Source organism: Ambystoma mexicanum, chromosome 5q (assembly GCF_040938575.1).
Source record: "Ambystoma mexicanum isolate Mex_15411 chromosome 5q, UKY_AmexF1_1, whole genome shotgun sequence".
Taxonomy (NCBI): Eukaryota; Metazoa; Chordata; class Amphibia; order Caudata; family Ambystomatidae; genus Ambystoma; species Ambystoma mexicanum.
In genome coordinates this window covers 1,377,746,225-1,377,772,993 of record NC_090933.1, presented here as the reverse complement: position 1 = coordinate 1,377,772,993, position 26,769 = coordinate 1,377,746,225, and the positions used below count along the sequence as shown (strand labels likewise).

Below are 26,769 nucleotides of genomic sequence, written 5' to 3'. Positions count from 1 at the left end.
CCTTTGTAGCAGTGCTGGTGTATTTGTGAATGTTTCCTTTATCACGCAGAGCTTCCCCGATGTGCCTGATCTTGTGAGTTCCTGGTCACTCCTTCCTTTGTAGCAGTGCTGGTGTATTTGTGAATGTTTCCTTTATCACGCAGAGCTTCCCCGATGTGCTTGATCTTGTGAGTTCCTGGTCACTCCTTCCTTTGTAGCAGTGCTGGTGTATTTGTGAATGTTTCCTTTATCACGCAGAGCTACCCTGATGTGTCTGATCTTGTGAATGGCTGGTCGCCTCCTCTTTTTTTAGCAGTGCTGGTGTATTTGTGAATGTTTCCTTTATCATGCAGAGCTTCCTCGATGTGTCTGACTTTGTGAGTTCCTGGTCACCCTTTCTTTGTAGTAGTGCTGGTATATTTGTGAATGTTTCCTTTATCATGCAGAGCTTCCCCGATGTACCTGATCTTGTGAGTTCCTGGTCACCCCCTCCTTTGTAGCAGTGCTGGTGTATTTGTGAATGTTTACTTTATCATGCAGAGCTTCCCCAATGACCTGATATTGTGAGTTCCTGGTCACTCCCTCCTTTACAGCAGTGCTGGTGTATTTGTGAATGTTTGCTTTATCATGCAGAGCTTCCCCGATGTACCTGATCTTATGAGTTCCTGGTCACTCCCTCCTTTACAGCAGTGCTGGTGTATTTGTGAATGTTTGCTTTATCATGCAGAGCTTCCCCGATGTACCTGATCATGTGAGTTCATGGTCACCCCCTCCTTTGTAGCAGTGCTGGTATATTTGTGAATGTTTACTTTATCATGCAGAGCTTCCCCGATGTACCTGATCTTGTGAGTTCCTGGTCACCCCCTCCTTTGTAGCAGTGCTGGTGTATTTGTGAATGTTTCCTTTATCATGCAGAGCTTCCCCGATGTACCTGATCTTGTGAGGTCCTGGTCACTCCCTCCTTTACAGCAGTGCTGGTGTATTTGTGAATGTTTGCTTCATCATGCAGAGCTTCCCCGATGTACCTGATCATGTGAGTTCATGGTCACCTCCTCCTTTGTAGCAGTGCTGGTATATTTGTGAATGTGTCCTTTATCATGCAGAGCTTCCCCGATGTGTCTGATCTTGTGAGTTCCTGGTCACTCCCTCCTTTGTAGGAGTGCTAGTGTATTTGTGAATGTTTCCTTTATCATGCAGAGCTTCCACGATGTGTCTGATCTTGTGAGTTCCTGGTCACCCCCTCCTTTGTAGCAGTGCTGGTGTATTTGTGCATGTTTCCTTCATCATGCAGAGCTTCCCTGATGTGTCTGATCTTGTGAGTGACTGGTCACCCCCTCCTTTACAGCAGTGCTGGTGTATTTGTGAATGTTTCCTTTATCATGCAGAGCTTCCCCGATGTGTCTGATCTTGTGAGTTCATGGTCACTCCTTCCTTTACAGCAGTGCTGGTGTATTTGTGAATGTTTCTTTTATCACGCAGAGCTTCCCCGATATGTCTGATCTTGTGAGTTCCTGGTCCCCCCCTCCTTCGTAGCAGTGCTGGTGTATTTGTGAATGTTTCCTTTATCATGCAGAGCTTCCCCGATGTGCCTGATCTTGTGAGTTTGTGGTCACTCCTTCCTTTGTAGCTGTGCTGGTGTAATTGTGAATGTTTCCTTTATCATGCAGAGCTTCCCCGATGTACCTGATCTTGTGAATTCCTGGTCACCCCTCCTTTGTAGCAGTGCTGGTGTATTTGTGAATGTTTCCTTTATCATGCAGAGCATCCCCGATGTGCCTGATCTTGTGAGTTCCTGGTCACTCCTTCCTTTGTAGCAGTGTTGGTGTATTTGTGAATGTTTGCTTTATCATGCAGAGCTTTCCCGATGTACCTGATCTTGTGAGTTCCTGGTCACCCCCTCCTTTGTAGCAGTGCTGGTGTATTTGTGAATGTTTCCTTATCATGCAGTGCTTCCCTGATGTGTCTGATCTTGTGAGTTCCTGGTCATCACCTCTTTTGTAGCAGTGCTGGTGTATTTGTGAATGTTTCCTTTATCACGCAGAGCTTCCCTGATGTGTCTGATCTTGTGAGTTCCTGGTCACCCCGTCCTTTGTAGCAGTGCTGGTGTATTTGTGAATGTTTCCTTTATCACGCAGAGCTTCCCTGATGTGTCTGATCTTGTGAGTTCCTGGTCATCACCTCTTTTGTAGCAGTGCTGGTGTATTTGTGAATGTTTGCTTTATCATGCAGAACTTCCCTGATGTGTCTGATCTTGTGAATGCCTGGTCACCCCCTCCTTTACAGCAGTACTGGTGTATTTGTGAATGTTTCCTTTATCATGCAGAGCTTCCCTGATGTGTCTGATCTTGTGAGTTCATGGTCACTTCTTCCTTTACAGCAGTGCTGGTGTATTTGTGAATGTTTGCTTTATCATGCAGAGCATCCCCGATGTGCCTGATCTTGTGAGTTCCTGGTCACTCCTTCCTTTGTAGCAGTGCTGGTGTATTTGTGAATGTTTCCTTTATCATGCAGAGCTTCCCCGATGTGCCTGATCTTGTGAGTTCATGGTCACTACTTCCTTTACAGCAGTGCTGGTGTATTTGTGAATGTTTGCTTTATCATGCAGAGCATCCCCGATGTGCCTGATCTTGTGAGTTCCTGGTCACCACCTCCTGTGTAGCAGTGCTGGTGTATTTGTGAATGTTTCCTTTATTATGCAGAGCTTCCCCGATGTGTCTGATCTTGTGAGTTCCTGGTCACCCCCTCCTTTGTAGCAGTGCTGGTGTATTTGTGAATGTTTCCTTTATCATGCAGAGCTTCCCCGATGTGTCTGATCTTGTGAGTTCCTGGTCACCCCGTCCTTTACAGCAGTACTGGTGTATTTGTGAATGTTTCCTTTATCATGCAGAGCTTCCCCTGATGTACCTGATCTTGTGAGTTCCTGGTCACCCCCTCCTTTGTAGCAGTGCTGGTGTATTTGTGAATGTTTCCTTTATCACGCAGAGCTTCCCCGTTGTGCTTGATCTTGTGAGTTCCTGGTCACTCCTTCCTTTGTAGCAGTGCTGGTGTATTTGTGAATGTTTCCTTTATCACGCAGAGCTACCCCGATGTGTCTGATCTTGTGAATGGCTGGTCGCCTCCTCTTTTTTAGCAGTGCTGGTGTATTTGTGAATGTTTCCTTTATCATGCAGAGCTTCCCAGATGTGTCTGACTTTGTGAGTTCCTGGTCACCCTTTCTTTGTAGTAGTGCTGGTATATTTGTGAATGTTTCCTTTATCATGCAGAGCTTCCCCGATGTACCTGATCTTGTGAGTTCCTGGTCACCCCCTCCTTTGTAGCAGTGCTGGTGTATTTGTGAATGTTTACTTTATCATGCAGAGCTTCCCTGATGTGTCTGATCTTGTGAGTTCATGGTCACCCCGTCCTTTGTAGCAGTGCTGGTGTATTTGTGAATGTTTCCTTTATCACGCAGAGCTTCCCTGATGTGTCTGATCTTGTGAGTTCCTGGTCATCACCTCTTTTGTAGCAGTGCTGGTGTATTTGTGAATGTTTGCTTTATCATGCAGAGCTTCCCTGATGTGTCTGATCTTGTGAGTGCCTGGTCACCCCCTCCTTTACAGCAGTACTGGTGTATTTGTGAATGTTTCCTTTATCATGCAGAGCTTCCGTGATGTGTCTGATCTTGTGAGTTCATGGTCACTCCTTCCTTTACAGCAGTGCTGGTGTATTTGTGAATGTTTCCTTTATCATGCAGAGCTTCCCCGATGTGCCTGATCTTGTGAGTTCATGGTCACTACTTCCTTTACAGCAGAGCTGGTGTATTTGTGAATGTTTGCTTTATCATGCAGAACATCCCCGGATCTTGTGAGTTCCTGGTCATCACCTCCTGTGTAGCAGTGCTGGTGTATTTGTGAATGTTTCCTTTATTATGCAGAGCTTCCCCGATGTGTCTGATCTTGTGAGTTCCTGGTCACCCCCTCCTTTGTAGCAGTGCTGGTGTATTTGTGAATGTTTCTTTAATCATGCAGAGCTTCCCCGATGTGTCTGATCTTGTGAGTTCCTGGTCACCCCGTCCTTTACAGCAGTACTGGTGTATTTGTGAATGTTTCCTTTATCATGCAGAGCTTCCCCTGATGTACCTGATCTTGTGAGTTCCTGGTCACCCGCTCCTTTGTAGCAGTGCTGGTGTATTTGTGAATGTTTCCTTTATCACGCAGAGCTTCCCCGATGTGCCTGATCTTGTGAGTTCCTGGTCACTCCTTCCTTTGTAGCAGTGCTGGTGTATTTGTGAATGTTTCCTTTATCACGCAGAACTTCCCCGATGTGCTTGATCTTGTGAGTTCCTGGTCACTCCTTCCTTTGTAGCAGTGCTGGTGTATTTGTGAATGTTTCCTTTATCACGCAGAGCTACCCCGATGTGTCTGATCTTGTGAATGGCTGGTCGCCTCCTCTTTTTTAGCAGTGCTGGTGTATTTGTGAATGTTTCCTTTATCATGCAGAGCTTCCCCGATGTGTCTGACTTTGTGAGTTCCTGGTCACCCTTTTTTTGTAGTAGTGCTGGTATATTTGTGAATGTTTCCTTTATCATGCAGAGCTTTCCCGATGTACCTGATCTTGTGAGTTCCTGGTCACCCCCTCCTTTGTAGCAGTGCTGGTGTATTTGTGAATGTTTGCTTTATCATGCAGAGCTTCCCCCGATGTACCTGATCTTATGAGTTCCTGGTCACTCCCTCCTTTACAGCAGTGCTGGTGTATTTGTAAATGTTTGCTTTATCATGCAGAGCTTCCCCGATGTACCTGATCATGTGAGTTCATGGTCACCCCCTCCTTTGTAGCAGTGCTGGTATATTTGTGAATGTGTCCTTTATCATGCAGAGCTTCCCCGATGTGTCTGATCTTGTGAGTTCCTGGTCACCCCCTCCTTTGTAGCAGTGCTGGTGTATTTGTGAATGTTTCCTTTATCATGCAGAGCTTCCCCGATGTACCTGATCTTGTGAGTTCCTGGTCACTCCCTCCTTTACAGCAGTGCTGGTGTATTTGTGAATGTTTGCTTCATCATGCAGACCTTCCTCGATGTACCTGATCATGTGAGTTCATGGTCACCCCCTCCTTTGTAGCAGTGCTGGTGTATTTGTGCATGTTTCCTTCATCATGCAGAGCTTCCCTGATGTGTCTGATCTTGTGAGTGACTGGTCACCCCCTCCTTTACAGCAGTGCTAGTGTATTTGTGAATGTTTCCTTTATCATGCAGAGCTTCCCCGATGTTTCTGATCTTGTGAGTTCATGGTCACTCCTTCCTTTACAGCAGTGCTGGTGTATTTGTGAATGTTTCTTTTATCACGCAGAGCTTCCCCGATGTACCTGATGTTGTGAGTTCCTGGTCACTCACTCCTTTGTATGAGTGCTAGTGTATTTGTGAATGTTTCCTTTATCATGCAGAGCTTCCCCGATGTGTCTGATCTTGTGAGTTCCTGGTCACCCCCTCCTTTGTAGCAGTGCTGGTGTATTTGTGCATGTTTCCTTCATCATGCAGAGCTTCCCTGATGTGTCTGATCTTGTGAGTGACTGGTCACCCCCTCCTTTACAGCAGTGCTGGTGTATTTGTGAATGTTTCCTTTATCATGCAGAGCTTCCCCGATGTTTCTGATCTTGTGAGTTCATGGTCACTCCTTCCTTTACAGCAGTGCTGGTGTATTTGTGAATGTTTCTTTTATCACGCAGAGCTTCCCCGATATGTCTGATCTTGTGAGTTCCTGGTCACCCCCTCCTTTGTAGCATTGCTGGTGTATTTGTGAATGTTTCCTTTATCATGCAGAGCTTCCCCGATGTGCCTGATCTTGTGAGTTTGTGGTCACTCCTTCCTTTGTAGCAGTGCTGGTGTAATTGTGAATGTTTCCTTTATCATGCAGAGCTTCCCCGATGTACCTGATCTTGTGAATTCCTGGTCACCCCCTCCTTTGTAGCAGTGCTGGTGTATTTGTGAATGTTTCCTTTATCATGCAGAGCATCCCCGATGTGCCTGATCTTGTGAGTTCCTGGTCACTCCTTCCTTTGTAGCAGTGCTGGTGTATTTGTGAATGTTTGCTTTATCATGCAGAGCTTTCCCGATGTACCTGATCTTGTGAGTTCCTGGTCACCCCCTCCTTTGTAGCAGTGCTGGTGTATTTGTGAATGTTTCCTTTATCACGCAGAGCTTCCCAGATGTGTCTGATCTTGTGAGTTCTTGTTCATCACCTCTTTTGTAGCAGTGCTGGTGTATTTGTGAATGTTTCCTTTATCACGCAGAGCTTCCCTGATGTGTCTGATCTTGTGAGTTCATGGTCACCCCCTCCTTTGTAGCAGTGCTGGTGTATTTGTGAATGTTTCCTTTATCACGCAGAGCTTCCCTGATGTGTCTGATCTTGTGAGTTCCTGGTCATCACCTCTTTTGTAGCAGTGCTGGTGTATTTGTGAATGTTTCCTTTATCACGCAGAGCTTCCCTGATGTGTCTGATCTTGTGAGTTCATGGTCACCCCGTCCTTTGTAGCAGTGCTGGTGTATTTGTGAATGTTTCCTTTATCACGCAGAGCTTCCCTGATGTGTCTGATCTTGTGAGTTCCTGGTCATCACCTCTTTTGTAGCAGTGCTGGTGTATTTGTGAATGTTTGCTTTATCATGCAGAGTTTCCCTGATGTGTCTGATCTTGTGAGTGCCTGGTCACCCCCTCCTTTACAGCAGTACTGGTGTATTTGTGAATGTTTCCTTTATCATGCAGAGCTTCCCTGATGTGTCTGATCTTGTGAGTTCATGGTCACTCCTTCCTTTACAGCAGTGCTGGTGTATTTGTGAATGTTTGCTTTATCATGCAGAGAATCCCAGATGTGCCTGATCTTGTGAGTTCCTGGTCACTCCTTCCTTTGTAGCAGTGCTGGTGTATTTGTGAATGTTTCCTTTATCATGCAGAGCTTCCCCGATGTGCCTGATCTTGTGAGCTCATGGTCACTACTTCCTTTACAGCAGTGCTGGTGTATTTGTGAATGTTTGCTTTATCATGCAGAGCATCCCCGATGTGCCTGATCTTGTGAGTTCCTGGTCACTCCTTCCTTTGCAGCAGTGATGGTGTATTTGTGAATGTTTCCTTTATCACGCAAAGCTTCCCCGATGTGTCTGATATTGTGAGTTCCTGGTCACCACCTCCTGTGTAGCAGTGCTGGTGTATTTGTGAATGTTTCCTTTATCATGCAGAGCTTCCCCTGATGTACCTGATCTTGTGAGTTCCTGGTCACCCCCTCCTTTGTAGCAGTGCTGGTGTATTTGTGAATGTTTCCTTTATTGTGCAGAGCTTCCCACGATGTGCCTGATCTTGTGAGTTCCTGGTCACCCTTCCTTTGTAGCAGTGCTGGTGTATTTGTGAATGTTTCCTTTATCATGCATAGCTTCCCCGATGTTCCTAATCTTGTGAGTTCCTGGTCACCCTTTCTTTGTAGCAGTGCTGGTGTATTTTTGAATGTTTCCTTTATCATGCAGAGCTTCCCCGATGTGCCTGATCTTGTGAGTTCCTGGTCACCCTTTCTTTGTAGCAGTGCTGGTGTATTTTTGAATGTTTCCTTTATCATGCAGAGCTTCCCCGATGTGTCTGATCTTGTGAGTTTCTGGTCACCCCCTCCTTTGTAGCAGTGCTGGTGTATTTGTGAATGTTTCCTTTATCATGCAGAGCTTCCCCGATGTGTCTGATCTTGTGAGTTCCTGGTCACCCTTTCTTTGTACCAGTGCTGGTGTATTTGTGAATGGTTGCTTTATCATGCAGAGCTTCCCCGATGTGTCTGATCTTGTGAGTTCCTGGTCACCCTTTCTTTGTAGCAGTGCTGATGTATTTGTGAATGTTTCCTTTATCATGCAGAGCTTCCCCGATGTGTCTGATCTTGTGAGTTCCTGGTCACCCTTTCTTTGTAGCAGTGCTGGTGTATTTGTGGATGTTTGCTTTATCATGCAGAGCTTCCCCGATGTGTCTGATCTTGTGAGTTCCTGGTCACCCTTTCTTTGTAGCAGTGCTGGTGTATTTGTGAATGTTTGCTTTATCATGCAGAGCTTCCCTGATGTACCTGATCTTGTGAGTTCATGGTCACTCCTTCCTTTACAGCAGTGCTGGTGTATTTGTGAATGTTTGCTTTATCATGCAGAGCATCCCAGATGTGCCTGATCTTGTGAGTTCCTGGTCACTCCTTCCTTTGTAGCAGTGCTGGTGTATTTGTGAATGTTTCCTTTATCATGCAGAGCTTCCCCGATGTGTCTGATCTTGTGAGTTCCTTGTCACTCCTTCCTTTACAGCAGTGCTGGTGTATTTGTGAATGTTTCATCATCATGCAGAGCTTCCCTGATGTGTCTGATCTTGTGAGTGACTGGTCACCCCCTCCTTTACAGCACTGCTGGTGTATTTGTGAATGTTTCCTTTATCATGCAGAGCTTCCCCGATGTACCTGAACTTGTGAGTTCCTGGTCACCCCCTCCTTTGTAGCAGTGCTGGTGTATTTGTGAATGTTTCCTTTATCATGCAGAGCATCCCAGATGTGCCTGATCTTGTGAGTTCCTGTTCACTCCTTCCTTTGTAGCAGTGCTGGTGTATTTGTGAATGTTTGCTTTATCATGCAGAGCTTTCCCGATGTACCTGATCTTGTGAGTTCCTGGTCACCCCCTCCTTTGTAGCAGTGCTGGTGTATTTGTGAATTTTTCCTTTATCACGCAGAGCTTCCCTGATGTGTCTGATCTTGTGAGTTCCTGGTCATCACCTATTTTGTAGCAGTGCTGGTGTATTTGTGAATGTTTCCTTTATCACGCAGAGCTTCCCTGATGTGTCTGATCTTGTGAGTTCATGGTCACCCCGTCCTTTGTAGCAGTGCTGGTGTATTTGTGAATGTTTCCTTTATCACGAGAAGCTTCCCTGATGTGTCTGATCTTGTGAGTTCCTGGTCATCACCTCTTTTGTAACAGTGCTGGTGTATTTGTGAATGTTTGCTTTATCATGCAGAGCTTCCCTGATGTGTCTGATCTTGTGAGTTCATGGTCACTCCTTCCTTTACAGCAGTGCTGGTGTATTTGTGAATGTTTGCTTTATCATGCAGAGCTTTCCCGATGTACCTGATCTTGTGAGTTCCTGGTCACCCCCTCCTTTGTAGCAGTGCTGGTGTATTTGTGAATGTATCCTTTATCATGCAGAGCTTCCCCAATGTAGCTGATCTTGTGAGTTCCTGGTCACCCCCTCCTTTGTAGCAGTGCTGGTGTATTTCTGAATGTTTCCTTTATCACGCAGAGCTTCCCCGATGTGTCTGATCCTGTGAGTTCCTGGTCACCCCGTCCTTTGCAGCAGTGCTGGTGTATTTGTGAATGTTTCCTTTATCACGCAAAGCTTCCCCGATGTGTCTGATCTTGTGAGTTCCTGGTCACCATCTCCTGTGTAGCAGTGCTGGTGTATTTGTGAATGTTTCCTTTATTATGCAGAGCTTCCCCGATGTGTCTGATCTTGTGAGTTCCTGGTCACCCCCTCCTTTGTAGCAGTGCTGGTGTATTTGTGAATGTTTCCTTTATCATGCAGAGCTTCCCCGATGTGTCTGATCTTGTGAGTTCCTGGTCACCCCGTCCTTTACAGCAGTACTGGTGTATTTCTGAATGTTTCCTTTATCATGCAGAGCTTCCCCTGATGTACCTTATCTTGTGAGTTCCTGGTCACCCCCTCCTTTGTAGCAGTGCTGGTGTATTTGTGAATGTTTCCTTTATCACGCAGAGCTTCCTCGATGTGCCTGATCTTGTGAGTTCCTGGTCACTCCTTCCTTTGTAGCAGTGCTGGTGTATTTGTGAATGTTTCCTTTATCACGCAGAGCTTCCCCGAAGTGCTTGATCTTGTGAGTTCCTGGTCACTCCTTCCTTTGTAGCAGTGCTGGTGTATTTGTGAATGTTTCCTTTATCACGCAGAGCTACCCTGATGTGTCTGATCTTGTGAATGGCTGGTCGCCTCCTCTTTTTTTAGCAGTGCTGGTGTATTTGTGAATGTTTCCTTTATCATGCAGAGCTTCCCCGATGTGTCTGACTTTGTGAGTTCCTGGTCACCCTTTCTTTGTAGTAGTGCTGGTATATTTGTGAATGTTTCCTTTATCATGCAGAGCTTCCCCGATGTGTCTGACTCTGTGAGTTCCTGGTCACCCTTTCTTTGTAGTAGTGCTGGTATATTTGTGAATGTTTCCTTTATCATGCAGAGCTTCCCCGATGTACCTGATCTTGTGAGTTCCTGGTCACCCCCTCCTTTGTAGCAGTGCTGGTGTATTTGTGAATGTTTCCTTTATCACGCAGAGCTTCCCTGATGTGTCTGATCTTGTGAGTTCCTGGTCATCACCTCTTTTGTAGCAGTGCTGGTGTATTTGTGAATGTTTCCTTTATCACGCAGAGCTTCCCTGATGTGTCTGATCTTGTGAGTTCATGGTCACCCCGTCCTTTGTAGCAGTGCTGGTGTATTTGTGAATGTTTCCTTTATCACGCAGAGCTTCCCTGATGTGTCTGATCTTGTGAGTTCCTAGTCATCACCTCTTTTGTAACAGTGCTGGTGTATTTGTGAATGTTTGCTTTATCATGCAGAGCTTCCCTGATGTGTCTGATCTTGTGAGTGCCTGGTCACCCCCTCCTTTACAGCAGTACTGGTGTATTTGTGAATGTTTCCTTTATCATGCAGAGCTTCCCCGATGTGTCTGATCTTGTGAGTTCATGGTCACTCCTTCCTTTACAGCAGTGCTGGTGTATTTGTGAATGTTTGCTTTATCATGCAGAGCTTTCCCGATGTACCTGATCTTGTGAGTTCCTGGTCACCCCCTCCTTTGTAGCAGTGCTGGTGTATTTGTGAATGTATCCTTTATCATGCAGAGCTTCCCCAATGTAGCTGATCTTGTGAGTTCCTGGTCACCCTCTCCTTTGTAGCAGTGCTGGTGTATTTGTGAATGTTTCCTTTATCACGCAGAGCTTCCCCGATGTGTCTGATCCTGTGAGTTCCTGGTCACCCCGTCCTTTGCAGCAGTGCTGGTGTATTTGTGAATGTTTCCTTTATCACGCAAAGCTTCCCCGATGTGTCTGATCTTGTGAGTTCCTGGTCACCATCTCCTGTGTAGCAGTGCTGGTGTATTTGTGAATGTTTCCTTTACTATGCAGAGCTTCCCGGATGTGTCTGATCTTGTGAGTTCCTGGTCACCCCCTCCTTTGTAGCAGTGCTGGTGTATTTGTGAATGTTTCCTTTATCATGCAGAGCTTCCCCGATGTGTCTGATCTTGTGAGTTCCTGGTCACCCCGTCCTTTACAGCAGTACTGGTGTATTTCTGAATGTTTCCTTTATCATGCAGAGCTTCCCCTGATGTACCTTATCTTGTGAGTTCCTGGTCACCCCCTCCTTTGTAGCAGTGCTGGTGTATTTGTGAATGTTTCCTTTATCACGCAGAGCTTCCCCGATGTGCCTGATCTTGTGAGTTCCTGGTCACTCCTTCCTTTGTAGCAGTGCTGGTATATTTGTGAATGTTTCCTTTATCACGCAGAGCTTCCCCGATGTGCTTGATCGTGTGAGTTCCTGGTCACTCCTTCCTTTGTAGCAGTGCTGGTGTATTTGTGAATGTTTCCTTTATCACGCAGAGCTACCCTGATGTGTCTGATCTTGTGAATGGCTGGTCGCCTCCTCTTTTTTTTAGCAGTGCTGGTGTATTTGTGAATGTTTCCTTTATCATGCAGAGCTTCCCCGATGTGTCTGACTTTGTGAGTTCCTGGTCACCCTTTCTTTGTAGTAGTGCTGGTATATTTGTGAATGTTTCCTTTATCATGCAGAGCTTCCCCGATGTACCTGATCTTGTGAGTTCCTGGTCACCCCCTCCTTTGTAGCAGTGCTGGTGTATTTGTGAATGTTTACTTTATCATGCAGAGCTTCCCCGATGACCTGATATTGTGAGTTCCTGGTCACTCCCTCCTTTACAGCAGTGCTGGTGTATTTGTGAATGTTTGCTTTATCATGCAGAGCTTCCCCGATGTACCTGATCTTATGAGTTCCTGGTCACTCCCTCCTTTACAGCAGTGCTGGTGTATTTGTGAATGTTTGCTTTATCATGCAGAGCTTCCCCGATGTACCTGATCATGTGAGTTCATGGTCACCCCCTCCTTTGTAGCAGTGCTGGTATATTTGTGAATGTTTACTTTATCATGCAGAGCTTCCCCGATGTACCTGATCTTGTGTGTTCCTGGTCACCCCCTCCTTTGTAGCAGTGCTGGTGTATTTGTGAATGTTTCCTTTATCATGCAGAGCTTCCCCGATGTACCTGATCTTGTGAGGTCCTGGTCACTCCCTCCTTTACAGCAGTGCTGGTGTATTTGTGAATGTTTGCTTCATCATGCAGAGCTTCCCCGATGTACCTGATCATGTGAGTTCATGGTCACCTCCTCCTTTGTAGCAGTGCTGGTATATTTGTGAATGTGTCCTTTATCATGCAGAGCTTCCCCGATGTGTCTGATCTTGTGAGTTCCTGGTCACTCCCTCCTTTGTAGGAGTGCTAGTGTATTTGTGAATGTTTCCTTTATCATGCAGAGCTTCCACGATGTGTCTGATCTTGTGAGTTCCTGGTCACCCCCTCCTTTGTAGCAGTGCTGGTGTATTTGTGCATGTTTCCTTCATCATGCAGAGCTTCCCTGATGTGTCTGATCTTGTGAGTGACTGGTCACCCCCTCCTTTACAGCAGTGCTGGTGTATTTGTGAATGTTTCCTTTATCATGCAGAGCTTCCCCGATGTGTCTGATCTTGTGAGTTCATGGTCACTCCTTCCTTTACAGCAGTGCTGGTGTATTTGTGAATGTTTCTTTTATCACGCAGAGCTTCCCCGATATGTCTGATCTTGTGAGTTCCTGGTCCCCCCCTCCTTCGTAGCAGTGCTGGTGTATTTGTGAATGTTTCCTTTATCATGCAGAGCTTCCCCGATGTGCCTGATCTTGTGAGTTTGTGGTCACTCCTTCCTTTGTAGCTGTGCTGGTGTAATTGTGAATGTTTCCTTTATCATGCAGAGCTTCCCCGATGTACCTGATCTTGTGAATTCCTGGTCACCCCTCCTTTGTAGCAGTGCTGGTGTATTTGTGAATGTTTCCTTTATCATGCAGAGCATCCCCGATGTGCCTGATCTTGTGAGTTCCTGGTCACTCCTTCCTTTGTAGCAGTGCTGGTGTATTTGTGAATGTTTGCTTTATCATGCAGAGCTTTCCCGATGTACCTGATCTTGTGAGTTCCTGGTCACCCCCTCCTTTGTAGCAGTGCTGGTGTATTTGTGAATGTTTCCTTATCATGCAGAGCTTCCCTGATGTGTCTGATCTTGTGAGTTCCTGGTCATCACCTCTTTTGTAGCAGTGCTGGTGTATTTGTGAATGTTTCCTTTATCACGCAGAGCTTCCCTGATGTGTCTGATCTTGTGAGTTCCTGGTCACCCCGTCCTTTGTAGCAGTGCTGGTGTATTTGTGAATGTTTCCTTTATCACGCAGAGCTTCCCTGATGTGTCTGATCTTGTGAGTTCCTGGTCATCACCTCTTTTGTAGCAGTGCTGGTGTATTTGTGAATGTTTGCTTTATCATGCAGAACTTCCCTGATGTGTCTGATCTTGTGAGTGCCTGGTCACCCCCTCCTTTACAGCAGTACTGGTGTATTTGTGAATGTTTCCTTTATCATGCAGAGCTTCCCTGATGTGTCTGATCTTGTGAGTTCATGGTCACTTCTTCCTTTACAGCAGTGCTGGTGTATTTGTGAATGTTTGCTTTATCATGCAGAGCATCCCCGATGTGCCTGATCTTGTGAGTTCCTGGTCACTCCTTCCTTTGTAGCAGTGCTGGTGTATTTGTGAATGTTTCCTTTATCATGCAGAGCTTCCACGATGTGTCTGATCTTGTGAGTTCCTGGTCACCCCCTCCTTTGTAGCAGTGCTGGTGTATTTGTGCATGTTTCCTTCATCATGCAGAGCTTCCCTGATGTGTCTGATCTTGTGAGTGACTGGTCACCCCCTCCTTTACAGCAGTGCTGGTGTATTTGTGAATGTTTCCTTTATCATGCAGAGCTTCCCCGATGTGTCTGATCTTGTGAGTTCATGGTCACTCCTTCCTTTACAGCAGTGCTGGTGTATTTGTGAATGTTTCTTTTATCACGCAGAGCTTCCCCGATATGTCTGATCTTGTGAGTTCCTGGTCCCCCCCTCCTTCGTAGCAGTGCTGGTGTATTTGTGAATGTTTCCTTTATCATGCAGAGCTTCCCCGATGTGCCTGATCTTGTGAGTTTGTGGTCACTCCTTCCTTTGTAGCTGTGCTGGTGTAATTGTGAATGTTTCCTTTATCATGCAGAGCTTCCCCGATGTACCTGATCTTGTGAATTCCTGGTCACCCCTCCTTTGTAGCAGTGCTGGTGTATTTGTGAATGTTTCCTTTATCATGCAGAGCATCCCCGATGTGCCTGATCTTGTGAGTTCCTGGTCACTCCTTCCTTTGTAGCAGTGCTGGTGTATTTGTGAATGTTTGCTTTATCATGCAGAGCTTTCCCGATGTACCTGATCTTGTGAGTTCCTGGTCACCCCCTCCTTTGTAGCAGTGCTGGTGTATTTGTGAATGTTTCCTTATCATGCAGAGCTTCCCTGATGTGTCTGATCTTGTGAGTTCCTGGTCATCACCTCTTTTGTAGCAGTGCTGGTGTATTTGTGAATGTTTCCTTTATCACGCAGAGCTTCCCTGATGTGTCTGATCTTGTGAGTTCCTGGTCACCCCGTCCTTTGTAGCAGTGCTGGTGTATTTGTGAATGTTTCCTTTATCACGCAGAGCTTCCCTGATGTGTCTGATCTTGTGAGTTCCTGGTCATCACCTCTTTTGTAGCAGTGCTGGTGTATTTGTGAATGTTTGCTTTATCATGCAGAACTTCCCTGATGTGTCTGATCTTGTGAGTGCCTGGTCACCCCCTCCTTTACAGCAGTACTGGTGTATTTGTGAATGTTTCCTTTATCATGCAGAGCTTCCCTGATGTGTCTGATCTTGTGAGTTCATGGTCACTTCTTCCTTTACAGCAGTGCTGGTGTATTTGTGAATGTTTGCTTTATCATGCAGAGCATCCCCGATGTGCCTGATCTTGTGAGTTCCTGGTCACTCCTTCCTTTGTAGCAGTGCTGGTGTATTTGTGAATGTTTCCTTTATCATGCAGAGCTTCCCCGATGTGCCTGATCTTGTGAGTTCATGGTCACTACTTCCTTTACAGCAGTGCTGGTGTATTTGTGAATGTTTGCTTTATCATGCAGAGCATCCCCGATGTGCCTGATCTTGTGAGTTCCTGGTCACCACCTCCTGTGTAGCAGTGCTGGTGTATTTGTGAATGATTCCTTTATTATGCAGAGCTTCCCCGATGTGTCTGATCTTGTGAGTTCCTGGTCACCCCCTCCTTTGTAGCAGTGCTGGTGTATTTGTGAATGTTTCCTTTATCACGCAGAGCTTCCCCGATGTGCCTGATCTTGTGAGTTCCTGGTCACTCCTTCCTTTGTAGCAGTGCTGGTATATTTGTGAATGTTTCCTTTATCACGCAGAGCTTCCCCGATGTGCTTGATCGTGTGAGTTCCTGGTCACTCCTTCCTTTGTAGCAGTGCTGGTGTATTTGTGAATGTTTCCTTTATCACGCAGAGCTACCCTGATGTGTCTGATCTTGTGAATGGCTGGTCGCCTCCTCTTTTTTTAGCAGTGCTGGTGTATTTGTGAATGTTTCCTTTATCATGCAGAGCTTCCCCGATGTGTCTGACTTTGTGAGTTCCTGGTCACCCTTTCTTTGTAGTAGTGCTGGTATATTTGTGAATGTTTCCTTTATCATGCAGAGCTTCCCCGATGTACCTGATCTTGTGAGTTCCTGGTCACCCCCTCCTTTGTAGCAGTGCTGGTGTATTTGTGAATGTTTACTTTATCATGCAGAGCTTCCCCGATGACCTGATATTGTGAGTTCCTGGTCACTCCCTCCTTTACAGCAGTGCTGGTGTATTTGTGAATGTTTGCTTTATCATGCAGAGCTTCCCCGATGTACCTGATCTTATGAGTTCCTGGTCACTCCCTCCTTTACAGCAGTGCTGGTGTATTTGTGAATGTTTGCTTTATCATGCAGAGCTTCCGCGATGTACCTGATCATGTGAGTTCATGGTCACCCCCTCCTTTGTAGCAGTGCTGGTATATTTGTGAATGTTTACTTTATCATGCAGAGCTTCCCCGATGTACCTGATCTTGTGAGTTCCTGGTCACCCCCTCCTTTGTAGCAGTGCTGGTGTATTTGTGAATGTTTCCTTTATCATGCAGAGCTTCCCCGATGTACCTGATCTTGTGAGGTCCTGGTCACTCCCTCCTTTACAGCAGTGCTGGTGTATTTGTGAATGTTTGCTTCATCATGCAGAGCTTCCCCGATGTACCTGATCATGTGAGTTCATGGTCACCTCCTCCTTTGTAGCAGTGCTGGTATATTTGTGAATGTGTCCTTTATCATGCAGAGCTTCCCCGATGTGTCTGATCTTGTGAGTTCCTGGTCACTCCCTCCTTTGTAGGAGTGCTAGTGTATTTGTGAATGTTTCCTTTATCATGCAGAGCTTCCACGATGTGTCTGATCTTGTGAGTTCCTGGTCACCCCCTCCTTTGTAGCAGTGCTGGTGTATTTGTGCATGTTTCCTTCATCATGCAGAGCTTCCCTGATGTGTCTGATCTTGTGAGTGACTGGTCACCCCCTCCTTTACAGCAGTGCTGGTGTATTTGTGAATGTTTCCTTTATCATGCAGAGCTTCCCCGATGTGTCTGATCTTGTCAGTTCATGGTCACTCCTTCCTTTACAGCAGTGCTGGTGTATTTGTGAATGTTTCTTTTATCACGCAGAGCTTCCCCGATATGTCTGATCTTGTGAGTTCCTGGTCCCCCCCTCCTTCGTAGCAGTGCTGGTGTATTTGTGAATGTTTCCTTTATCATGCAGAGCTTCCCCGATGTGCCTGATCTTGTGAGTTTGTGGTCACTCCTTCCTTTGTAGCTGTGCTGGTGTAATTGTGAATGTTTCCTTTATCATGCAGAGCTTCCCCGATGTACCTGATCTTGTGAATTCCTGGTCACCCCTCCTTTGTAGCAGTGCTGGTGTATTTGTGAATGTTTCCTTTATCATGCAGAGCATCCCCGATGTGCCTGATCTTGTGAGTTCCTGGTCACTCCTTCCTTTGTAGCAGTGCTGGTGTATTTGTGAATGTTTGCTTTATCATGCAGAGCTTTCCCGATGTACCTGATCTTGTGAGTTCCTGGTCACCCCCTCCTTTGTAGCAGTGCTGGTGTATTTGTGAATGTTTCCTTATCATGCAGAGCTTCCCTGATGTGTCTGATCTTGTGAGTTCCTGGTCATCACCTCTTTTGTAGCAGTGCTGGTGTATTTGTGAATGTTTCCTTTATCACGCAGAGCTTCCCTGATGTGTCTGATCTTGTGAGTTCCTGGTCACCCCGTCCTTTGTAGCAGTGCTGGTGTATTTGTGAATGTTTCCTTTATCACGCAGAGCTTCCCTGATGTGTCTGATCTTGTGAGTTCCTGGTCATCACCTCTTTTGTAGCAGTGCTGGTGTATTTGTGAATGTTTGCTTTATCATGCAGAACTTCCCTGATGTGTCTGATCTTGTGAGTGCCTGGTCACCCCCTCCTTTACAGCAGTACTGGTGTATTTGTGAATGTTTCCTTTATCATGCAGAGCTTCCCTGATGTGTCTGATCTTGTGAGTTCATGGTCACTTCTTCCTTTACAGCAGTGCTGGTGTATTTGTGAATGTTTGCTTTATCATGCAGAGCATCCCCGATGTGCCTGATCTTGTGAGTTCCTGGTCACTCCTTCCTTTGTAGCAGTGCTGGTGTATTTGTGAATGTTTCCTTTATCATGCAGAGCTTCCCCGATGTGCCTGATCTTGTGAGTTCATGGTCACTACTTCCTTTACAGCAGTGCTGGTGTATTTCTGAATGTTTGCTTTATCATGCATAGCATCCCCGATGTGCCCGATCTCGTGAGTTCCTGGTCACCACCTCCTGTGTAGCAGTGCTGGTGTATTTGTGAATGTTTCCTTTATTATGCAGGGCTTCCCCGATGTGTCTGATCTTGTGAGTTCCTGGTCACCCCCTCCTTTGTAGCAGTGCTGGTGTATTTGTGAATGTTTCCTTTATCATGCAGAGCTTCCCCGATGTGTCTGATCTTGTGAGTTCCTGGTCACCCCGTCCTTTACAGCAGTACTGGTGTATTTGTGAATGTTTCCTTTATCATGCAGAGCTTCCCCTGATGTACCTGATCTTGTGAGTTCCTGGTCACCCCCTCCTTTGTAGCAGTGCTGGTGTATTTGTGAATGTTTCCTTTATCACGCAGAGCTTCCCCGATGTGCTTGATCTTGTGAGTTCCTGGTCACTCCTTCCTTTGTAGCAGTGCTGGTGTATTTGTGAATGTTTCCTTTATCACGCAGAGCTACCCCGATGTGTCTGATCTTGTGAATGGCTGGTCGCCTCCTCTTTTTTAGCAGTGCTGGTGTATTTGTGAATGTTTCCTTTATCATGCAGAGCTTCCCAGATGTGTCTGACGTTGTGAGTTCCTGGTCACCCTTTCTTTGTAGTAGTGCTGGTATATTTGTGAATGTTTCCTTTATCATGCAGAGCTTCCCCGATGTACCTGATCTTGTGAGTTCCTGGTCACCCCCTCCTTTGTAGCAGTGCTGGTGTATTTGTGAATGTTTACTTTATCATGCAGAGCTTCCCTGATGTGTCTGATCTTGTGAGTTCATGGTCACCCCGTCCTTTGTAGCAGTGCTGGTGTATTTGTGAAAGTTTCCTTTATCACGCAGAGCTTCCCTGATGTGTCTGATCTTGTGAGTTCCTGGTCATCACCTCTTTTGTAGCAGTGCTGGTGTATTTGTGAATGTTTGCTTTATCATGCAGAGCTTCCCTGATGTGTCTGATCTTGTGAGTGCCTGGTCACCCCCTCCTTTACAGCAGTACTGGTGTATTTGTGAATGTTTCCTTTATCATGCAGAGCTTCCCTGATGTGTCTGATCTTGTGAGTTCATGGTCACTCCTTCCTTTACAGCAGTGCTGGTGTATTTGTGAATGTTTCCTTTATCATGCAGAGCTTCCCCGATGTGCCTGATCTTGTGAGTTCATGGTCACTACTTCCTTTACAGCAGTGCTGGTGTATTTGTGAATGTTTGCTTTATCATGCAGAGCATCCCCGATGTGCCTGATCTTGTGAGTTCCTGGTCATCACCTCCTGTGTAGCAGTGCTGGTGTATTTGTGAATGTTTCCTTTATTATGCAGAGCTTCCCCGATGTGTCTGATCTTGTGAGTTCCTGGTCACCCCCTCCTTTGTAGCAGTGCTGGTGTATTTGTGAATGTTTCCTTTATCATGCAGAGCTTCCCCGATGTGTCTGATCTTGTGAGTTCCTGGTCACCCCGTCCTTTACAGCAGTACTGGTGTATTTGTGAATGTTTCCTTTATCATGCAGAGCTTCCCCTGATGTACCTGATCTTGTGAGTTCCTGGTCACCCGCTCCTTTGTAGCAGTGCTGGTGTATTTGTGAATGTTTCCTTTATCACGCAGAGCTTCCCCGATGTGCCTGATCTTGTGAGTTCCTGGTCACTCCTTCCTTTGTAGCAGTGCTGGTGTATTTGTGAATGTTTCCTTTATCACGCAGAACTTCCCCGATGTGCTTGATCTTGTGAGTTCCTGGTCACTCCTTCCTTTGTAGCAGTGCTGGTGTATTTGTGAATGTTTCCTTTATCACGCAGAGCTACCCCGATGTGTCTGATCTTGTGAATGGCTGGTCGCCTCCTCTTTTTTAGCAGTGCTGGTGTATTTGTGAATGTTTCCTTTATCATGCAGAGCTTCCCCGATGTGTCTGACTTTGTGAGTTCCTGGTCACCCTTTTTTTGTAGTAGTGCTGGTATATTTGTGAATGTTTCCTTTATCATGCAGAGCTTCCCCGATGTACCTGATCTTGTGAGTTCCTGGTCACCCCCTCCTTTGTAGCAGTGCTGGTGTATTTGTGAATGTTTACTTTATCATGCAGAGCTTCCCTGATGTACCTGATCTTGTGAGTTTCTGGTCACTCCCTCCTTTACAGCAGTGCTGGTGTATTTGTGAATGTTTGCTTTATCATGCAGAGCTTCCCCGATGTACCTGATCTTATGAGTTCCTGGTCACTCCCTCCTTTACAGCAGTGCTGGTGTATTTGTAAATGTTTGCTTTATCATGCAGAGCTTCCCCGATGTACCTGATCATGTGAGTTCATGGTCACCCCCTCCTTTGTAGCAGTGCTGGTATATTTGTGAATGTGTCCTTTATCATGCAGAGCTTCCCCGATGTGTCTGATCTTGTGAGTTCCTGGTCACCCCCTCCTTTGTAGCAGTGCTGGTGTATTTGTGAATGTTTCCTTTATCATGCAGAGCTTCCCCGATGTACCTGATCTTGTGAGTTCCTGGTCACTCCCTCCTTTACAGCAGTGCTGGTGTATTTGTGAATGTTTGCTTCATCATGCAGACCTTCCTCGATGTACCTGATCATGTGAGTTCATGGTCACCCCCTCCTTTGTAGCAGTGCTGGTGTATTTGTGCATGTTTCCTTCATCATGCAGAGCTTCCCTGATGTGTCTGATCTTGTGAGTGACTGGTCACCCCCTCCTTTACAGCAGTGCTGGTGTATTTGTGAATGTTTCCTTTATCATGCAGAGCTTCCCCGATGTTTCTGATCTTGTGAGTTCATGGTCACTCCTTCCTTTACAGCAGTGCTGGTGTATTTGTGAATGTTTCTTTTATCACGCAGAGCTTCCCCGATGTACCTGATGTTGTGAGTTCCTGGTCACTCCCTCCTTTGTATGAGTGCTAGTGTATTTGTGAATGTTTCCTTTATCATGCAGAGCTTCCCCGATGTGTCTGATCTTGTGAGTTCCTGGTCACCCCCTCCTTTGTAGCAGTGCTGGTGTATTTGTGCATGTTTCCTTCATCATGCAGAGCTTCCCTGATGTGTCTGATCTTGTGAGTGACTGGTCACCCCCTCCTTTACAGCAGTGCTGGTGTATTTGTGAATGTTTCCTTTATCATGCAGAGCTTCCCCGATGTTTCTGATCTTGTGAGTTCATGGTCACTCCTTCCTTTACAGCAGTGCTGGTGTATTTGTGAATGTTTCTTTTATCACGCAGAGCTTCCCCGATATGTCTGATCTTGTGAGTTCCTGGTCACCCCCTCCTTTGTAGCATTGCTGGTGTATTTGTGAATGTTTCCTTTATCATGCAGAGCTTCCCCGATGTGCCTGATCTTGTGAGTTTGTGGTCACTCCTTCCTTTGTAGCAGTGCTGGTGTAATTGTGAATGTTTCCTTTATCATGCAGAGCTTCCCCGATGTACCTGATCTTGTGAATTCCTGGTCACCCCCTCCTTTGTAGCAGTGCTGGTGTATTTGTGAATGTTTCCTTTATCATGCAGAGCATCCCCGATGTGCCTGATCTTGTGAGTTCCTGGTCACTCCTTCCTTTGTAGCAGTGCTGGTGTATTTGTGAATGTTTGCTTTATCATGCAGAGCTTTCCCGATGTACCTGATCTTGTGAGTTCCTGGTCACCCCCTCCTTTGTAGCAGTGCTGGTGTATTTGTGAATGTTTCCTTTATCACGCAGAGCTTCCCAGATGTGTCTGATCTTGTGAGTTCTTGTTCATCACCTCTTTTGTAGCAGTGCTGGTGTATTTGTGAATGTTTCCTTTATCACGCAGAGCTTCCCTGATGTGTCTGATCTTGTGAGTTCATGGTCACCCCCTCCTTTGTAGCAGTGCTGGTGTATTTGTGAATGTTTCCTTTATCACGCAGAGCTTCCCTGATGTGTCTGATCTTGTGAGTTCCTGGTCATCACCTCTTTTGTAGCAGTGCTGGTGTATTTGTGAATGTTTCCTTTATCACGCAGAGCTTCCCTGATGTGTCTGATCTTGTGAGTTCATGGTCACCCCGTCCTTTGTAGCAGTGCTGGTGTATTTGTGAATGTTTCCTTTATCACGCAGAGCTTCCCTGATGTGTCTGATCTTGTGAGTTCCTGGTCATCACCTCTTTTGTAGCAGTGCTGGTGTATTTGTGAATGTTTGCTTTATCATGCAGAGCTTCCCTGATGTTTCTGATCTTGTGAGTGCCTGGTCACCCCCTCCTTTACAGCAGTACTGGTGTATTTGTGAATGTTTCCTTTATCATGCAGAGCTTCCCTGATGTGTCTGATCTTGTGAGTTCATGGTCACTCCTTCCTTTACAGCAGTGCTGGTGTATTTGTGAATGTTTGCTTTATCATGCAGAGCATCCCAGATGTGCCTGATCTTGTGAGTTCCTGGTCACTCCTTCCTTTGTAGCAGTGCTGGTGTATTTGTGAATGTTTCCTTTATCATGCAGAGCTTCCCCGATGTGCCTGATCTTGTGAGCTCATGGTCACTACTTCCTTTACAGCAGTGCTGGTGTATTTGTGAATGTTTGCTTTATCATGCAGAGCATCCCCGATGTGCCTGATCTTGTGAGTTCCTGGTCACTCCTTCCTTTGCAGCAGTGATGTTGTATTTGTGAATGTTTCCTTTATCACGCAAAGCTTCCCCGATGTGTCTGATATTGTGAGTTCCTGGTCACCACCTCCTGTGTAGCAGTGCTGGTGTATTTGTGAATGTTTCCTTTATCATGCAGAGCTTCCCCGATGTGTCTGATCTTGTGAGTTTCTGGTCACCCCCTCCTTTGTAGCAGTGCTGGTGTATTTGTGAATGTTTCCTTTATCATGCAGAGCTTCCCCTATGTGTCTGATCTTGTGAGTTCCTGGTCACCCTTTCTTTGTACCAGTGCTGGTGTATTTGTGAATGGTTGCTTTATCATGCAGAGCTTCCCCGATGTGTCTGATCTTGTGAGTTCCTGGTCACCCTTTCTTTGTAGCAGTGCTGATGTATTTGTGAATGTTTCCTTTATCATGCAGAGCTTCCCCGATGTGTCTGATCTTGTGAGTTCCTGGTCACCCTTTCTTTGTAGCAGTGCTGGTGTATTTGTGGATGTTTGCTTTATCATGCAGAGCTTCCCCGATGTGTCTGATCTTGTGAGTTCCTGGTCACCCTTTCTTTGTAGCAGTGCTGGTGTATTTGTGAATGTTTGCTTTATCATGCAGAGCTTCCCTGATGTACCTGATCTTGTGAGTTCATGGTCACTCCTTCCTTTACAGCAGTGCTGGTGTATTTGTGAATGTTTGCTTTATCATGCAGAGCATCCCAGATGTGCCTGATCTTGTGAGTTCCTGGTCACTCCTTCCTTTGTAGCAGTGCTGGTGTATTTCTGAATGTTTCCTTTATCATGCAGAGCTTCCCCGATGTGCCTGATCTTGTGAGCTCATGGTCACTACTTCCTTTACCGCAGTGCTGGTGTATTTGTGAATGTTTGCATTATCATGCAGAGCATCCCCGATGTGTCTGATCTTGTGAGTTCCTGGTCACCACCTACTGTGTAGCAGTGCTGGTGTATTTGTGAATGTTTCCTTTATCATGCAGAGCTTCCCCGATGTGTCTGATCTTGTGAGTTCCTGGTCACCCCCTGCTTTGTAGCAGTGCTGGTGTATTTGTGAATGTTTCCTTTATCATGCATAGCTTCCCCGATGTGCCTGATCTTGTGAGTTCCTGGTCACCCTTTCTTTGTAGCAGTGCTGGTGTATTTGTGAATGGTTGCTTTATCATGCAGAGCTTCCCCGATGTGTCTGATCTTGTGAGTTCCTGGTCACCCTTTCTTTGTAGCAGTGCTGGTGTATTTGTGAATGTTTCCTTTATCATGCAGAGCTTCCCCGATGTGTCTGATCTTGTGAGTTCCTGGTCACACTTTCTTTGTAGCAGTGCTGGTGTATTTGTGAATGTTTGCTTTATCATGCAGAGCTTCCCCAATGTACCTGATCTTGTGAGTTCCTGGTCACCCCCTCCTTTACAGCAGTACTGGTGTATTTGTGAATGTTTCCTTTATCATGCAGAGCTTCCCCGATGTGTCTGATCTTGTGAGTTCCTGGTCACACTTTCTTTGTAGCAGTGCTGGTGTATTTGTGAATGTTTGCTTTATCATTCAGAGCTTCCCCGATGTGTCTGATCTTGTGAGTTCCTGGTCACCCTTTCTTTGTAGCAGTGCTGGTGTATTTGTGAATGTTTCCTTTATCATGCAGAGCTTCCCCGATGTGTCTGATCTTGTGAGTTCCTGGTCACCCTCTCCTTTGTAGCAGTGCTGTTGTATTTGTGAATGTTTCCTTTATCATGCAGAGCTTCCCCGATGTGTCTGATCTTGTGAGTTCATGATCACCACCTCCTGTGTAGCAGTGCTGGTGTATTTGTGAATGTTTCCTTTATCGTGCAGAGCTTCCCCGATGTGTCTGATCTTGTGAGTTCATGGTCACTCCTTCCTTTACAGCAGTACTGGTATATTTGTGAATGTTTCCTTTATCATGCAGAGCTTCCCCGATGTGTCTGATCTTGTGAGTTCCTGGTCACCCTTTCTTTGTAGCAGTGCTGGTGTATTTGTGAATATTTGCTTTATCATGCAGAGCTTCCCCGATGTGTCTGATCTTGTGAGTTCCTGGTCACTCTTTCTTTGTAGCAGTGCTGGTGTATTTGTGAATGTTTCCTTTATCATGCAGAGCATCCCCAATGTGCCTGATCTTTTGAGTTCCTGGTCACCCTTTCTTTGTAGCAGTGCTGGTGTATTTGTGAATGTTTCCTTTATCATGCAGAGCTTCCCCGATGTGCCTGATCTTGTGAGTTCCTGGTCACCCTTTCTTTGTAGCAGTGCTGGTGTATTTGTGAATGTTTCCTTTATCATGCAGAGCTTCCCCGATGTGTCTGATCTTGTGAGTTCCTGATCACCCCCTCCTTTGTAGCAGTGCTGGTGTATTTGTGAATGTTTCCTTTATCATGCAGAGCTTCCCCGATGTGTCTGATCTTGTGAGTTCCTGGTCACCCTTTCTTTGTAGCAGTGCTGGTGTATTTGTGAATGTTTGCTTTATCAGGCAGTGCTTCCCTGATGTGTCTGATCTTGTGAGTTCCTGGTCACCTTTTCTTTGTAGCAGTGCTGGTGTATTTGTGAATGTTTCCTTTATCATGCAGAGCATCCCCGATGTGCCTGATCTTGTGAGTTCCTGGTCACCCTTTCTTTGTAGCAGTGCTGGTGTATTTGTGAATGTTTCCTTTATCACGCAGAGCTTCCCCGATGTGCCTGATCTTGTGAGTTCCTGGTCACTCCTTCCTTTGTAGCAGTGCTGGTGTATTTGTGAATGTTTCCTTTATCATGCAGAGCTTCCCTGATGTGCCTGATCTTGTGAGTTCCTGGTCACTCCTTCCTTTGTAGCAGTGCTGGTGTATTTGTGAATGTTTCCTTTATCACGCAGAGCTTCCCCGATGTGCCTGATCTTGTGAGGTCCTGGTCACTCCTTCCTTTGTAGCAGTGCTGGTGTATTTGTGAATGTTTCCTTTATCACGCAGAGCTTCCCCGATGTGTCTGATCTTGTGAGTGCCTGGTCGCCTCCTCTTTTTTAGCAGTGCTGGTGTATTTGTGAATGTTTCCTTTATCATGCAGAGCATCCCCGATGTGCCTGATCTTGTGAATTCCTGGTCACCCTTTCCTTTCTTTATAGCAGTGCTGGTGTATTTGTGAATGTTTCCTTTATCATGCAGAGCTTCCCCGATGTACCTGATCTTGTGAGTTCCTGGTCACTCCCTCCTTTACAGCAGTGCTGGTGCATTTGTGAATGTTTGCTTTATCATGCAGAGTTTCCCCAATGTACCTGATCTTGTGAGTTCATGGTCACCCCCTCCTTTGTAGCAGTGCTGGTATATTTGTGAATGTGTCCTTTATCATGCAGAGCTTCCCCAATGTGTCTGATCCTGTGAGTTCCTGGTCACCCCCTCCTTTGTAGCAGTGCTGGTGTATTTGTGAATGTGTCCTTTATCATGCAGAGTATCCCCGATGTGTCTGATCTTGTGAGTTCCTGGTCACCACCTCCTGTGTAGCAGTGCTGGTGTATTTGTCAATGTTTCCTTTATCATGCAGAGCTTCCCCGATGTATCTGATCTTCTAAGTTCCTGGTCACCCCCTCCTTTGATGCAGTTCTGGTGTAATTGTGAATGTTTCCTTTATCACGCAGAGCTTCCCTGATGTGTCTGATCTTGTGAGTTCCCGGTCACCCCCTCCTTTGTTGCAGTGCTGGTGTATTTGTGAATGTTTCCTTTATCATGCAGAGCTTCCCCGATGTGTCTGATCTTGTGAGTTCGTGGTCACTCCTTCCTTTGTAGCAGTGCTGGTGTTTTTGTGAATGTTTCCTTTATCACGCAGAGCTTCCCTGATGTGTCTGATCTTGTGAGATCCTGGTCACCCCCTCCTTTGTGACAGTGCTGGTGTATTTGTGATTGTTTCCTTTATCGTGCAGAGCTTTCCCGATGTTTCTGATCTTGTGAGTTCCTGGTCACTACCTCCTTTGTAGCAGTGCTGGTGTATTTGTCAAGTTTCCTTTTTTTTAATTTTTTTAAATTTTTTTATTTATTGTGATATAACCACATTTGGGTTTTTTTACACATTCAAAAACAAAAGGTATATACATACAAACATCACATTATAAATTATATCTAGATAACATTTAAAGCTAAGTTTCCTTTTTATAATTTCCCTTATGATGTCGTTTGATTTTGCTGACTTGAGCCACATGGTGTGTCTGATCATGCCCATAAAACCTGTGGTGTCCATTTTGAAGCATTGGGTGTAAAATGTCT

The 26,769-nt window shown here is 45.9% G+C and overlaps 1 protein-coding gene across 1 annotated transcript in view; it reads right to left on the bottom strand.

Moving 5' to 3' along the window:
- LOC138498436 (zinc finger protein 91-like) overlaps positions 1-26,769 on the bottom strand; it is a 487,667-nt gene that overhangs the window by 139,428 nt on the left and 321,470 nt on the right. The window lies entirely within an intron of this gene.